Here is a 14,990-nt window from a genome sequence, read left to right on the forward strand (position 1 = left end):
GTAAATTATTACTTGGGGAATACTTTAAAAGTGAATCTTACATTTCAGTCTGGACAGTCAGGCTTGGTCTCAGTCAACTCTCCTATGACAAGAAAGGGGTTCCATAACAGTGGATCAGTGCTAAGAATGCTCTGTCCCCTACACCTGAGAGTCTTATTCTGGGTCCCTCCAGCTGTAGCATCCCACTGGAGAGCATATAACGAGGTAATCTCTGAGGTACTCAGACCCCAACACATTATGGTCCTTGTAGATTATGGCCAGTTTTTCGAAATGTGTGGAGCAAATGGAGTCAGAACACAGATGTGATATGTCTGATGGGCCTTTATTGCTTACGAGGTAGGCTGCTGCAGGGTGTCCCAGTTGCAGCTTTTATGTGGTGGTGAGCTCAGTGCTAGAATGAGTGAGCTGCAGTAGTGGTAAGAAAGTGAGATTCACTGCTAGATGTTGCAAGTAAAGAAATAGAGGAAAACTTAAAGGAAGAATTAGAAGAATCATCATTAACGTTAATGCAGGGTGGCTAGTATAATATGAGAAATCACCAAGTAATGGCTACAACTATCCACAGAGGAAAAACTCTCCTCTTGACCACTCTTCAATTTTGCATTTGGAAAGCACAGAATACTGTGCCCAACTTTCTGAAGATACCACCCAAGAATGCAGAGAAAACTATGACAAGCAAGTCTCTCCTATTTGCGCAGACAAATAAAATTCACATGAAAAAGATGAGAACTTCTTAAGGTGCAGTCATCTTAAACTGCTAATGGCTGGTGTTCAGCACACTATTTCAACCTTGCTGAGACAGAAATAACGTGCCTTTTTATTTTTGAGGAATATACATTTATGAAATGAATCACATGGTATGCTGTTTATGTTTAATGTTATAAAATATTTGTGGGTTGTCTCTGGGTTTTTTCCCCACTCTTTTTAGTGTTTGTTTCTCTCCGGGGGGAAAAAAACAAACTTTGGGGGGGCTTGCTCTGTCAGTGCACTGTAACGGTTACCTACAGCACCCACTCTTATAATGGTCTAGATTCCACACAGCTCTGCCAATGGCCTCACTTCAGACCAAGAGCAAATTGTTAGTGAAATGCAACCATAGGACACCACAGTGACTGGCCAAAGGAAGAGCTGAATTTGGAGAAACCCAGAGAAGAAAGAGTGAAACCACAGGAGCTGTACAAGGTCTGCTTGTGAATCTTTGGATGGCAGAAGAGCAAATCAGCAATCACCATTAAACTGGCAGCTGCAAATTCGAGCAATTGCTGTCTGTTCCTGTTCTTCTGCCTGATATCAAACTTCCTAAGTGTCCATGCCCAGGTGTCATTATCCTTTCCTACCCAGTTGCTAGTAAAAATTAACTGCAGCTGCATCATTGATCATTGGCCTAGGTGTTGGTGTTACCATGTACTGTGATCATGGTAAGATGGCCATGGCTGATACAGAATTGGGCACTGATAAGTTGCTCATTAATCACCCACCAACCCTACAATGCCCATGGGGCACTGGGTGAAAGTACAATGGCCACCCCTTGCTGGAGCAATCCATTAGGGAAGCCCAAGAACAAGAATGTACAGGCCTCAATTGTCTTTTCACTGCTTCCTGGCTAGTGCACTTCAGATAAAGCAAAGGTCTCAATGTTCAGGCTTTTCAATCAGTTGATGAGAACAGCTTTAGCTCTTTAAGACAATACTCAAACGTTCCAGGTTCCAATCCTACATTTGCCACCAACATGCAGGAGACTGACTCATGTGGACACCAGATGTTCAGGGGTGCAATAAGTTTGCCAGTGATGGACATAAACTGAATAGCCATCTAGACCACCTTAAGGACATAGCTAGAGACCAATGGGGGAGGGGAATGGCACAGGACACAAAAGGAGGCCACATCCCTCTGGGATTTGCCATGATGGTGATGAAAGAGAAATGAAGGGACAGCCTCTCCCCAAACCCACCATTGTGCCTGGTATAGTTTGCCCTCATTTTCTTTCTGGAAAGGCAACAAGTATCATAGAATATCAGGGTTGGAAGGGACCTCAGGAGGTCATCTAGTCCAACCCCCTGCTCAAAGCAGGACCAATCCCCAGACAGATTTTTGTCCCATATCTCTAAATGGCCCACACAAGGATTGAACTCACAACCCTGGGTTTAGCAGGCCAATGCTCAAGTAGAGATGATATCACAGCAGCTCTGTGTGTAGGGGGCCACCAATATTTAACTGAAATAACTATGCAAAATAGAGGGCAAAGTTTATTGGCACTACCCCACAGTGTTATATTCAAAATCATACATCTGTATCACAGCACAGGACACTTTGCATGGACACTGTTGAGATAGAGGGCAGAGAGTGTCCTTTGTTGAGTTGGGGTATGTCTACACTAAAAGCAATACAGTGGCACAGCTGTAGCGCTGCAGTGTAGATGCTTACTACAGCGACAGATGCGGTTTTTTCATCGCTGTACTAAATCCACCCCCTCGACAGGCCATACGGAATAATTCTTCCATCGACCTGGCTGCCGGGGTTGGGTCGACGGAACTACGGTGCTGAGGGTGTGAAATGTTCCGCAGCCCTGAGCAGTGGCGTAGGGCAGCCCAAGTTTGGGTGTAGAGCAGGCCTGGGATCAGGATGCCGGGCTACCAAGCATGAGGTGGTCAGGGGTCACCATTCCCTCTGTGTGCTCCTGAGCCCCCACTGTCTGCAACCACAAGGCACCCACTAATTGCCCCGCGGTTAAATGCTGTAGGATAGCTGGGTCTCGGTGAAAGGAGGATGGCTGGAGGGTGCTGGGCTCCCGGCCACGGCAGGTGGCATCTATTTTGGCCCCCTCCTAGGAGTCTCTGGAGGGGGGATAACTGTCTGCGATCCTAGCAGCGGGGCCAGCGTCTGTCCAGGGCTTGGCCTCTGCAGCGAGCCCCGGCTCACCCCACTGAGCAGGAAGGGCAGGGGTCAGTCACCCCGCAGCCTCCCCCTCGCTCCTGCCTTTCCCCCGCTGCGGCCGTGCTGCTTGGCGCGGGCGGGCAGCAGAGCCGAAAGGGGTTCCCCTCTCCCCAGCGCAGGGGGGCTTTTTCGTTTGTGAGCGGGGCTGGCACTTGCCGGCGGTCCCTTAGTGCGCGCGGCCTCCTTGGAACCAACGAAAGCGAAGGGCTGCGCGCCAGGCGCTGCAGGCGCGCGACCCAGCTGCCGGTACCCGAGGCAGGCGCGCGTGCGGGGGAGGCTGGCGCGCGCCGGCCGGCAGCCCTAGGAGGCTGCTGCAGCTGTTGGGAGTCTCGCTCTGCGCCCCCCCCCCCCCCACAGCAGGCGGGACGCGCCAAGCAGCTGCCGCCGCCGCCTTCCAGTGACTCAGCCCCGCGTTCCTGCCTCTCTCCCCTCTGCGCTCAGAGCAACTTTGCTAGAAGGGCTCGGCTCTGAGGTGCTCCTTGGGGGGGGTTTCCAGCCGCACTTTTGCACCTGAGCAACTATTTGGGACCTACTTAGGAAACGGGGGCGGGAGAGAGGGCCGGACCCCCTCCGCCTCTTGTCCTGGAGAGAGCATCTTCTTCCCTTGTTTGCAAACCCGAAGTGCCCTAGCCCCCATCCCTCCTCCCGGCCCGGGCGAGCTAGCAGGAGGACTTGGCGTGCATCCCTGGCCCAAGTGCACGGGCTGGCCCCCGCCTCCAGTAAGTAACGCAAAGCCTCCTTTGTTACTTTCAAGTGGCTCGAAGGGGGGTTCTCTTCGAGAGGGGGAGGAGAGAGGAGTTTTGGGAGGTGGGCGCTTCATTGAGTTAGCGGGAGATTGTGGAGGAAACCCGGCTCCTTGGGGTGGAGAGACAAACTCTGGGCTGAACTCCAGGGTCCAGTGCTGCTTCTCCGCCTGGAAAGTTGCACCGATTGTCCTAAAGTTAAAGTCAGTTAGCAGCCGCCTTCAGCCTTGATCCCCCAGCAAACAAAACTCCTTCTCCAGCCTGCAAATCCATCTAGGAGCAGAGCCCCACGCTGCAGCGGACGGCGTCCGAAGTAGCTAATCACAAAGAGCGTAGATCGCTGGCAGGTCCTAGCCTCCGCGGCCGGATCAGCATCGGGGCTAGTCCTCAGAGGTTCGCTCCTTTGAGTCCATCTGGACTGCGGCAACCTGGAAAGTGGAAGGGTTCCCCCCTTCTTCCCCGGGAAAGATGTGCTCTCTGCTGTTATCCCTTCTTGATTTAAACAGGCTTGAGTCACTGAGGTCGCCAACCTGACAAAAGATGGATGCCACACAATGGGCTTCCCCCCAGCTTCTCTGCTGAAACAATTTAGCGCTAGTTGTTAGATGGGCAGCCCTGGAGAGCAAGTTAGCACAGGCACTGGCAATGCCAGCTGCAGCCACTCAACCATCCTGATGCTGCAGCTTTGGTCTGAAGGTACCAGCGCTGGTGGAGACATAAGAATCCAATCCATCATCTTTAACCAGCACTGAATTTTCTTAAAAAAAAAAGAAAAGAAAAGAAAAGAAAGGGGAAGATAAAGGCAGCCTCTTAAAAGCTGTTTTATTATCTTATGTCACCACTTGCTCTGTCCCAAATTCTAGCTGTCAGTTTTGTTAGCTCACTTGGAGAGTCCTCTTGTTTGTTGCTACATGGCTAGAACACAGGTGGTAGGTGCTGCTACGGTTACTGCTACTATAGGTGGCTACTGATTTTGGTTTGGTTTATTTTTTGTTTCTCAGTAAAGCAGCAGTTGATTTTATTCTAAACTAAAGATATTTAAAATTGGTGTGAATTTGTTGATTGGAACTAGATTTGAAAATTAGAAAATGCTTCAATTAATGCGTGTTTTTTGGTGTGGGTTGGTAGAGAACCAGAATAATTGGTATAACAGCATTGCCAACACCACGCATTCAAGAAATCATGAGTCAGACCTCTAAAAATAATGAGATTTTTCAAACAATAATGGGCACATTTAATAATAATAATAATTAATAATCAGGTCACATTTTCAAGCTTCCTCCAGAACCACAAGGGCTAGAAATTTAATTAAGAAAAAAGAAAACTGAGAAAATCATTCAAATGCCGGAGCTGTGCCTATAAGAAAAATATCAAATATCAGAAGACTCAGAAATAAAATATTGAGAATTGGCTTTCATCCAAAGAATATAAAATATTTTACCAACTTTACAAATTTTAAATAGCAGGATCATTTTTGTTGGCATGGAGATGCATTCACCTCTGGAACAGCAAGTGTAATATAACAATACACAATGTTGTAGGACTTGAATAATTTGCCAACTGGAAATTCTTCCTATATAAAGGCAGATTGTAATTTTAAATTGGAATTTGCTTAGAACACCAGGGCTGATGATGTTGCAAAAAGGTGTCATAACCAATACCTTGTTTCTATAGTTTATATGAAAAGTGGCACTTATAAGCAATACCGGGTTCCTTACTCTATTGTCACCCTCCTTGCACTTTTATTGTGAATTTCACTATATTTATTTTTTACTTAATCAAATGTTTCCAAGAACTCAGACTTGAGAATCTCAGCTTTTATCTAAAAATAAATACATAAATAAAAAAGCCCTGGTTCAAAGAAAAGCTTGAAAACAGGACCTGGATGCACCCTGAAAACAAATGAAAAGAATCCAACATTTATTATTTTTTATAAATAAAAACTCATGATTTAAAAGCCAGTCTCATGATTTTTGGAGGGTGTTTGACTTGTGATTTTTGAATTTTTATGGTTGCCAATTCAGCCCACTACCATTCTGGGATTATTAGTTCATTACTAATTTAAAGGGAACAGCATAATTTATTGCATTGCCAATTTCACTCCTTGCAGCACTCTGGGGAATTTAAAGGAAAACCTAATCACATATTGACCATGTCCAACCCTGTTTAGCTCCTGAGATGTGATGAGATCAAATATAACTACAGTTTTCTGACACTTCCCCTTTAATGCCAGTCTGTCAGAAGAGAGGACACAGTCCTGTCTACATTACCAAAACAATTCTGGCTGTAGCCTGGATCCTGCAAACACTTAGCACGCATGCTTTAAGCATGTTTAATCTTTTTGAGGTCAAAGGGACTGTATGTATGTTTAAAGTTAAGCATGTGTGTTAAATGTTTTGTGGGGCAAACATTAAAGTATAAACTTGGTCTGGGTTGAACTAAGTTCTAATAAGATTTGGCTAGCCCAGGGGTCGGCAACGTTTGGCATGCAGCTCGCCAGGGTAAGTACCCTGGCGGGCCGGGCCAGTTTATTTACCTGCTGACGCGGCAGGTTCGGCCGATCACGGCCCCCGTTCGCCGTCCTGGGCCAATGGGGGCGGCGAGAAGCAGCACAGGTGAGGGATGTGCTGGCTGCGGCTTCCCGCCACCCCATTGGCCTGAGACGGCGAACCGCGGCCAGTGGGGGCCGCGATCAGCCGAACCTGCCGCGTCAGCAGGTAAATAAACTGGCCCGGCCCGCCAGGGTGCTTACCCTGGCGAGCCACGTGCCAAATGTTGCCAACCCCTGGGATAGCCATTGTGGATTAAGCCAAACTGTATTTATAAGTAAAAAGAAGAACAGGAGTACTTGTGGCACCTTAGAGACTAACAAATTTATTAGATCATAAGCTTTCGTGGACTACCATTCTATATGCATCCGAAGAAGTGGGCTGTAGTCCACGAAAGCTTATGCTCTAATAAATTTGTTAGTCTCTAAGGTGCCACAAGTACTCCTGTTCTTTTTGCGGATACAGACTAACACGGCTGTTACTCTGAAACCTGTATTTATAAGTGTTTCTGTTTTTGTTAATTGTCTTCATCAATTGGATATTTGGCTTCAGGAATAATTTTTAAGTATTGTTTTGGCCTTCTCCAGATCAATAGGCACTGATTCATTTTTATGTTGCTCGTCACTGTGCTAGCGATATGATTATATAACCTGGCTCATCCATAACTGACCTTAAATATTGTTGATTTGAATATATATGCAATCTTTCATGTAATACTCCTGAGGGCATTCTGCACCAAAAAATTAAAAAGTCTGCGCCTAAGAATTCTGCGCACAATATTTTAAAATTCTGCAAGTTTTATATGTGAATAAATAAATGTAGAGGATCCAGCATGGCAGTGGGGAGCATAGGCCACTGGCTGCACGAAGGTGGGAGATCACTCTGAGCCCCCCTTCCCCCCCCTCCCCCGCAGCCCTGGGACACCTGAGTGAGGCTGCACCTGACCCTGACACAAGGCCTGGACCTGTCCCTCTGCGCCAGGTGCACCAGATGTGGGGCAGACAGGCTCAACCAGGCAGGATCCAAGTGTGGAGGAGCTCAGGGTGGGGGGATCCAGGTGTGGGGGTGAGAGGATTCTGTGTGGGAAAATCTGGGTGCAGGCAGCTTGGTGGGGGGTGTAGGTGTGGGGGGATCTGGATGCACAGAGGCTCATGGGGGGGGGGGGTTCCAGGTGCAGGGGCAATGGGACTCTGCAGAGGCTTCCAGGTGAAGGTGGTTGGGGCTCAGCAGAGGGGTCTGGGCATGGGGGAGTCAGTGGGGGGGTCTGGGTGCTGGAGGAGTGGGGCTTGATGGGGTGGGAGTCTGGATGCAGCTAGTTGGGAGTCAGTGGTGTGGGGGTCTGGATGTGGGGATTCAGGGTGGTGCAGAGGGTGGGGCATCAGGGTGGGGGTTTGAGTGCAGGGAGCTCAGTGGGGGGTGGTCTGGGTGCAGGGGTGGGGGTCCAGAGGCAGGGGGCTGAGTGCAGGGGGGCTCCAGATGCAGGAGTTGAGGTTCAGTGGGGTGGGATTTGGGTATGGAGGGTTAGGAGGTTTCTGGGTGTACGGGGTGAGGCTTAGCGGGAGTGTCTGAGGGCAGGTCTTCACTACGGGGGGGGGTCGATTTAAGATACGCAAATTCAGCTACGCGAATAGCGTAGCTGAATTCGACCTATCGGAGCCGACTTACCCCGCTGTGAGGACGGTGGCAAAATCGACCTCCGCGGCTCCCCGTTGACAGCGCTTACTCCCACCTCCGCTGGTGGAGTAAGAGCGTCGGTTCGGGGATCGATTGTCGCGTCCCGATGAGACGCAATAATTCGATCCCCGAGAGATTGATTTCTACCCGCCGATTCAGGCGGGTAGTGTAGACCTAGCCTATGTATGGGAGGTCCAGATGCACGGGGGTTGGATGAATGGGGGAGCAGCTCCTCATACAGTGACCCCTTGCCCCACAGCTGAGGAGCGATGGGGGCAGGAAGCACGGGAGGGTGCTGAACTTCCTGGGGGAGGTTTCTGGGGGTGAGTCTGACACAGCCCCAGCTATTCCTTGAAGGGGAAGAGGAAGAGGAAGTCCTATCCTCTCCTGCCTCCAGCCCAGCTGGGACTAGCAGTTGATCTCAGCTTAGGGTAGGAGCCATTGGCTGGGTTGTCCCCAGCCTCGTGGTGATTTACCTCTCCACCGGCTGCTCCAGGTGCCTGAAGTGATGTACCTGCGCTGCTAAGGAGTAGTGTGTGACTGCTCTTGCAGCTTCCCTGTCAGAAAGTCATTTTTCTGCTGGGAAGCAAAGAAATCTGCAGGGGACATGAATTCTGCACACATGCAGTGATGCAGAATTCCCTCAAGAGTAATTTTAGGCTGTACTAAAAGCAATGCATAAACTGCAGCCTTCTCCCAAGGCACAGAAGCCTATGTCACAACTATTGAACCTTTGTGTCTTGAAAAGCAGACATGAAAGAACAACCGCGCCTCTGTCCCCACCAAAAAAAAAAGTTGATCTCATGCAAACCTCCAAATGTACATATCTATGCTTCTGTAACAGAGTTGTCAAACTCATTTTTGGAGAGAGCCAAATTCTATTTCTAAATTATGGATTGGAGCCTACATGTAGGAGTATGGACCATCCTTAATCCACTGGGAATTTCTTGCAGGTGTCAATGGGATTTTTGCACAAAGATCTAAGGTAGAATATAGCTTGTAACTGAAATGTTAGTTATCTCATTGATACTGAATGTGGCTGCAATATTACAGAAAATATTCCCACCTTTATGCCACTATTTCTGCCTTATGTTTCTCTCCTTTTCCATTTTTCTTTCTCTGTGTGTCTCCACCTTTCTTCTATCTGCATTTCTTTCCCACCAGTAACTCCCAGTTCCCCCACTACCACACACTCCCTCTCTCACCCATTCTTTTTTCTCACCCATTCCCATCTCATCTTGGTTAGCAATAAAATAGATATTGCTGATATTAAATGTAATCATTAGACTTCAAGATCATCACCTCAGTTGGATTAATTAAGGAGGTCACATTTTGTCAACCATTATTTCCGGAGCTCTGCAGACTTAACAGACAGCTTTGCTTCAGTTACACTTGGTTAGTGTTTGTAAACCATGAGGGCTGGAAATGTATTTTTTTAAATGAAAGCTTAGATTGTGTGGAATCTGAATATGTCATGCGAGCCACAAATATCAGATGTTAGACACTTCTGCTGTATAAGAAGTATTTTTATAAATGAATATTTACTTACAAGACCATGCTGAAATTATATATTCATTTGATACATGAATGCATGTGACTAAAGGCATAAGTTAAAGCTAGAATATTGGTTCCTACTACCAATCTGCCCATGTACATCACTGCTGACATGCAGCATCCCTACTATTGCTACTACTGTACTACTAAGGAGTAAAGGAGAATTGGCAGTGTCTCAAGGAGGCAATATTAAAGGCACTACAGCAAATTATCTCAATGCAAAGGAAAGACAGGAAGAATAGAAAGAAGCCAATATGGCTCCATCAGGAACTCTTTAATTGCCTGGAAATCAAAAATGTATCCTACAAAAAATAGAAACACGGACAGATTGCTACGGATGAGTTCAAAAGAATAGCACAAGCATGTTGAGACAAAATCGGAAAGACTAAGGCCATGTCTACACTACAAAATTATGTCGATTTAACTTACATCAGCATACACCTACCACAGTTATTAAATCGCTTGTGTATGTGCACGCTTGGCTCCTTCTGTCAGCGGTGTGTGTCCTCACCAGGAGCGCGTGTGTTGATTGTATTGTCAGTGTGGGGCATTGTGGGATAGCTCCTGAAAGCCAGTAACAGTTGATGTAAGCAGCACAGTGTCTACACTGACACAGCATCGACATAATTACATCTACCATGACTCTACGCCACTTGGGAAGATGGTGTTACTAAATCAGTGCAGAGAGGTGATTATGTCTGTGGGAGCCAAATTTATGTGAAGACATTTCCACAGCTAGGTTGATGCAAGGCAACTTATGTCGACCTAACCCCGTAGTGTAGACCAGACCTAAGGAACAAACCGCAAGGGACATAAAGGACATTCAGAGGAGGTTCTACAAATACATTAGGAGTGAAAGAAAGACAAAGGAAAGGTTAAGGCCAGGTCTACACTACACACTTCAATATAACTATGTTGCTCAGGGATGTGAAAAATCCACACCCCTGAGCGATAGGTATACTGACCTTAACCCTCCCATGTAGACAGCGTGTCTCAGTGGAAGAAGCTACCGCCTTTCACGGAAGTGGATTTATTAATCCAATGGGAGAGCTCTCTCCTGTCGGCTTAAAGTGTCTTCACCAGGAGTGCTACAGCAGCTGCGTCGATGCAAGTTTGTAGTATAGACCTGTCCTAAGTCCACTAGTTAGCAGGGAAGAAGAGCTAATAACTCATGACATCAAGAAGTCTGAGGTATTTAATTCCTATTTTGCTTCCGTTTTCACTAAAAAGGTTAATTGTGACCAGATGCTTAGCACAATTAATATTAACAAGGGGGAAGGAACACAAGCCAGAATAGGAAAAGAACAAGTTAAAGAATATTTAGATAAGTTAGATGTATTCAAGTCAGCAGGGCCTGATGAAATTCATGCTAGGGTACTTAAGGACCTCGCTGAAGCAATCTCGGAACCATTAGCAATTATTTTTGAGAATTCAGGGAGGACAGGGGAGGTCCCAGAGGAGGGAGAAGGGCAAACATAGTACTGATCTTTAAAAAAGGGAACTAAGAGGACCTAAGGAATTATAGACCAGTCAGCCTAACTTTGATACCTGGAAATATAATGGAACAAATTATTAACCAATCAACTTGTAAGCACCTAGGCCCAGATTTTTAAAGGTATTTAGGCATTGTTGTATTCAGCATTGCAATGCCTAACTGATTTAGGAGCCTAAATTTAATTTTCAAAAAGGATTTCAACTGTCAATGGGATTTAAGTGCCTACGTCCCTTTTAAAATGATATTGAGGATCCTAAATCAGATAGGTGTTGCAATGCCTAAATGTCTTAAAAAATCTGAGCCTTAGAAGATAATAGGGTGATAAATAATAGCCAATAGTCAAGAACAAATCATGCCAAACCAACCTCATTTCCTCCTTTGATGGGGTTACTGGCCTAGTGGATAGTGAGGAAGCAGTAGACATGATGTATCTTGATTTTAGTAAGGCTTTTGACACAGTCCCACATGATATTGCCCTAGTTTGCTTATGAGAATGTGGTCTAGATGAAAGTACTATAAGGTGGGTACACAGATGGTTGAAAGACCATACTCAAATAGTAGTTATCAGTGGTTCACTGTTGAACTGGGAGGGCATATCTAGTGTGGTCCCACGGGAGTCAGTCTTGGGTCTGGTACTTTTCAATGTTTTCATTAATGACTTGGATAATGGAATGGAAAGTATGCTTATAAAATTTGCAGATGACACCAAGCACTTTGGAGGACAGATTAGAATTCAAAATGACCTTGACAAATTAGAGCAGGAGTTATCAAACTTCATTGCACCGCAAGTCCCTTCTGACAACAAAAATTACTACACGACTCCAGGAAGGAAGACCGAAGCCTGACCCACCCAAGCCCCACCGCTGCAGGCAGTGGGGGCCAAATCCAAATCCCAAGGGCTTCAGCCCCGGGCGGGAGGCCTGTAACCTGAGCCTTGCTGCCCAGGGCTGAAGCCCTTGGGCTTCAGCTTTGGCCCCACACGGTGGAGTTCAGGCTTCAGCCCCAGGCCCCAGCAAGTCTAAGCCAGCCTTGGTGACCCCATTAAAACAGGGACCTGACCCACTGTGGGGTCCCGACCCATAGTTTGAGAACCGCTGAATTAGAGAATTGGTCTGAAATTAACAAGTGGAAAAAGTTGAAGGTAGCACACTTAGACAGAAAAAATAAAATACACAACTACAAAATGGGGAATAACTGGCTAGGTGGTAGTACTGCTGCAAAGGACTAGGGGTTATAGTGGATCACAAATTGAACATGATCCACAATGTGATGCAGGTGCAAAAATGGCTAATATGATTCTGGGGTGTATTAACAGGAGTGTCAGATGTAACATTCGGGTGGCATTTGTTCTGCTCTATTCAGCACCGATGAGATCACAGGTGGAGTGTGTGTCCAGTTTTGGTCATGATCCTTTAAGAAAGATGTGGACAAACTGGAAAGAGTCCAGAGGAGAGCAACAAAAATGATAAAAGGTTTAGAAAATCTGACCTATGAGCAAAGATTTAAAAAAAAGCCAGTATGTTTGGTCTTGAGAAAGAAGACCCCAGGGGGACCTGATAACAGCCCTTAATGTGGTTGCAGAGTGTTGTCGAGGATGGTGGTCAATTGTTCTTCATGTCCATGAAAGGTAGGATAAGAAGTAATCTGCTTCATTTGCAACAAAAGAAATTTAGGTTAGATGTTAGGAAAAACTTGCTTAACTATCCTTATTGTTAGAACTGGAACCAAGGGAGGATGTGGAATCCCTGTAATTGGAGGTATTTAAGCACAGATTAGACAAACAGCTGTCAAGGATGGTCTAGGACGGTTTACTTGCCCCAGCCTTGGCGTGGGGGCTGGACTAGATTATCTCTCGAGCTCCCTTCCAGCCCTACATTTGTATGATTCTGCCTTATTTCTGATCAGACCCATCTATTAATTCAGTTTTGGGCCTTTCTTAAAGCAAAGATGTCTGGCACAACTGGTCCCTGTTTATTTTGTATTGTGAATAAGTGTCCAAAAATAAGTGACATCCATGACCAAACTCAGGATTTGAACCCAAGTCTCCAGAAGGGAAAGGTTTAAGAAGGTATAATCAATACTACTTTGAATCTTAGGTTATATCCAGTTGTTCTGTATCAGAATCATAATAGTTCAGTTCTTGTAAACTAGCTTAAATGAGCAAAAGATGTCAATTTTTGGGTGTGTTATTTAATGGCAAAATTTGCTGTGTTATCTTTGGAGAGTGCACAGCAGCCCCTTTAAAGCGTGTTCATTTTCCTTTCCTTTGGTGGAGAGATGAAAAAGTCAGTGTGCACTTCACAGGAAATGAAGTCTGATACAAATTTGCAGACTGCACATTTCCAAGAACTACTCTCAAGGTATTTTGGTAACGCTCATTTTCTGTTTTCCCCCTTCCTGCCCTCCCCCGAACAGTTCTCTTATGCTCTCTCATACTCAAAAACATATGTAATGTACTATATAGAGGATCAACTTTCCATGGTTAAGGTTGCAACCAGGTTCCGTTAGCTTTGTATTAGCTCTCCTAGAATTTTTGTTAGCAAAATTGAGTTAGATCAAAAATTACCAGGTTTACTCTGAAGGCTTTTCTGCAAACCTGATCTCAAATTTTGACTTGTCCAACACTTTGTGATCCTCTAACTCAAAAACAGCTTGTTACTACTCTGTCATACTTTCCACATAATTAAATTATATTGAAAACTTATGTCCCACCTATAGTTGAAGAAAATAGATTATAATTAAGCAAACGTACTCAAATTATATTTAATTGTAATTGTTCTTGCAGTTTGAACTGCATAGGGGGATGCTTCCACGTGCATGGAGTCTCACTGAAGTCAGTGGGGTTCAACACGGGTGCATGGATCTGCCCTTGAGGATGCAGTTGCAGGACTGGACCATAGTGTGTATGTGTGCTCTTACACTTTTGGAGAGAGCAGTAATGCTTCTCCTATTCATCAGTGTAACAGAGATTTTTCCCTTACTCTCAAATGGTAGAAGTCTGTGTTTTTGGCACTAAAGGAACAGTGTTCTAGCTCCAGCTTTGGACTAAGTCACTTATCTAGTAATTTTGTGCATATTTCTCAGCCTTCCAAGGCCCACATACAGGAGACAATGTGTGACCCAGAACCAAAGTGAGGAGGACACAAATATATAAATGCAAGAAACTGAAAGTACTGTGGGATTTATCCTTTTAATGTAAATGACATCAATAACATCTGCGCCATGATTATTTTTGTTGTAAGCAACTTTTGAAAGTAAGTGATGAGACACAAGATTTGTGTGGAATGTAATGTACAACAGGACCAAAGTAAGTGCTGCCCCTCAAAATGTTGGAGAGGTATGATTGTCTTTTTGTTTGTAACAATTGATTCACTGTAGAATGGTACATAACTTTTCTTTTGCGATAGTATGAAGAAAAGTAGTCTAAGTTATTGATATAGAGCTATTCAGTAGCAACTCCGTAATTGAGATTGACATAACGGATCCTTTATAAGTCCTGTAGTCACTTTCTTAACTTTGCACAGGAAACGTATGTTTGTGATCATTATCAGAGCACATTGGAATTCTTATGGGAAGTTGAATGTTTACGTGATGGTTGCTTAAAAGTGACACTTAAAAATGACTCACTGTGGAGTCTCTAGTCCGCTCTACTTTAAAATCACTTGATTTTAAAACTTCTGAACTTACATACAGCTAAATACTATTAAACCAGGGCATAAACTGACCAATAAAATATTTGTTACCCTCATATTGGCCTTATGGATTGGTATAGTGAGGTGTGCTTTATGAAGTCTTCACAGACTGATGGGTATTGAATAGAGTTTGTGCAGGACAGGCAATGACAAAATGAGAATGTTGGGGACTGCATCAAAAATAAAGTATGCATGGGGAGAGTAGTTCTGTCAATTTTAAGTTTACCTTTCAACTTCATTGACTGTCCTCTTCTTGTTGTATTATGAGAGCGTATACAAAGAACTGTCTGATTTTATACCTTCATTGTCTTGATATTTCCTTCATGCCTCTTCTCACCTATCTCTTCTA

General features: G+C 45.2%; 1 protein-coding gene across 1 annotated transcript in view; it reads left to right on the top strand.

Annotated features, from left to right (window-relative positions):
• The first annotated feature begins 3,364 nt into the window (after window positions 1-3,364).
• The window catches only part of LOC117879662 (suppressor of cytokine signaling 1-like), a 29,566-nt gene continuing 17,940 nt past the window's right edge, over window positions 3,365-14,990 (top strand). The window contains exon 1 of the mRNA XM_034774938.1: window positions 3,365-3,653. The gene's annotated coding sequence lies outside the window, so the exon portion shown is untranslated. The remainder of the gene's footprint in view (window positions 3,654-14,990) is intronic.

This window comes from Trachemys scripta, chromosome 1 (assembly GCF_013100865.1).
Source record: "Trachemys scripta elegans isolate TJP31775 chromosome 1, CAS_Tse_1.0, whole genome shotgun sequence".
NCBI classification, from domain to species: domain Eukaryota; kingdom Metazoa; phylum Chordata; order Testudines; family Emydidae; genus Trachemys; species Trachemys scripta.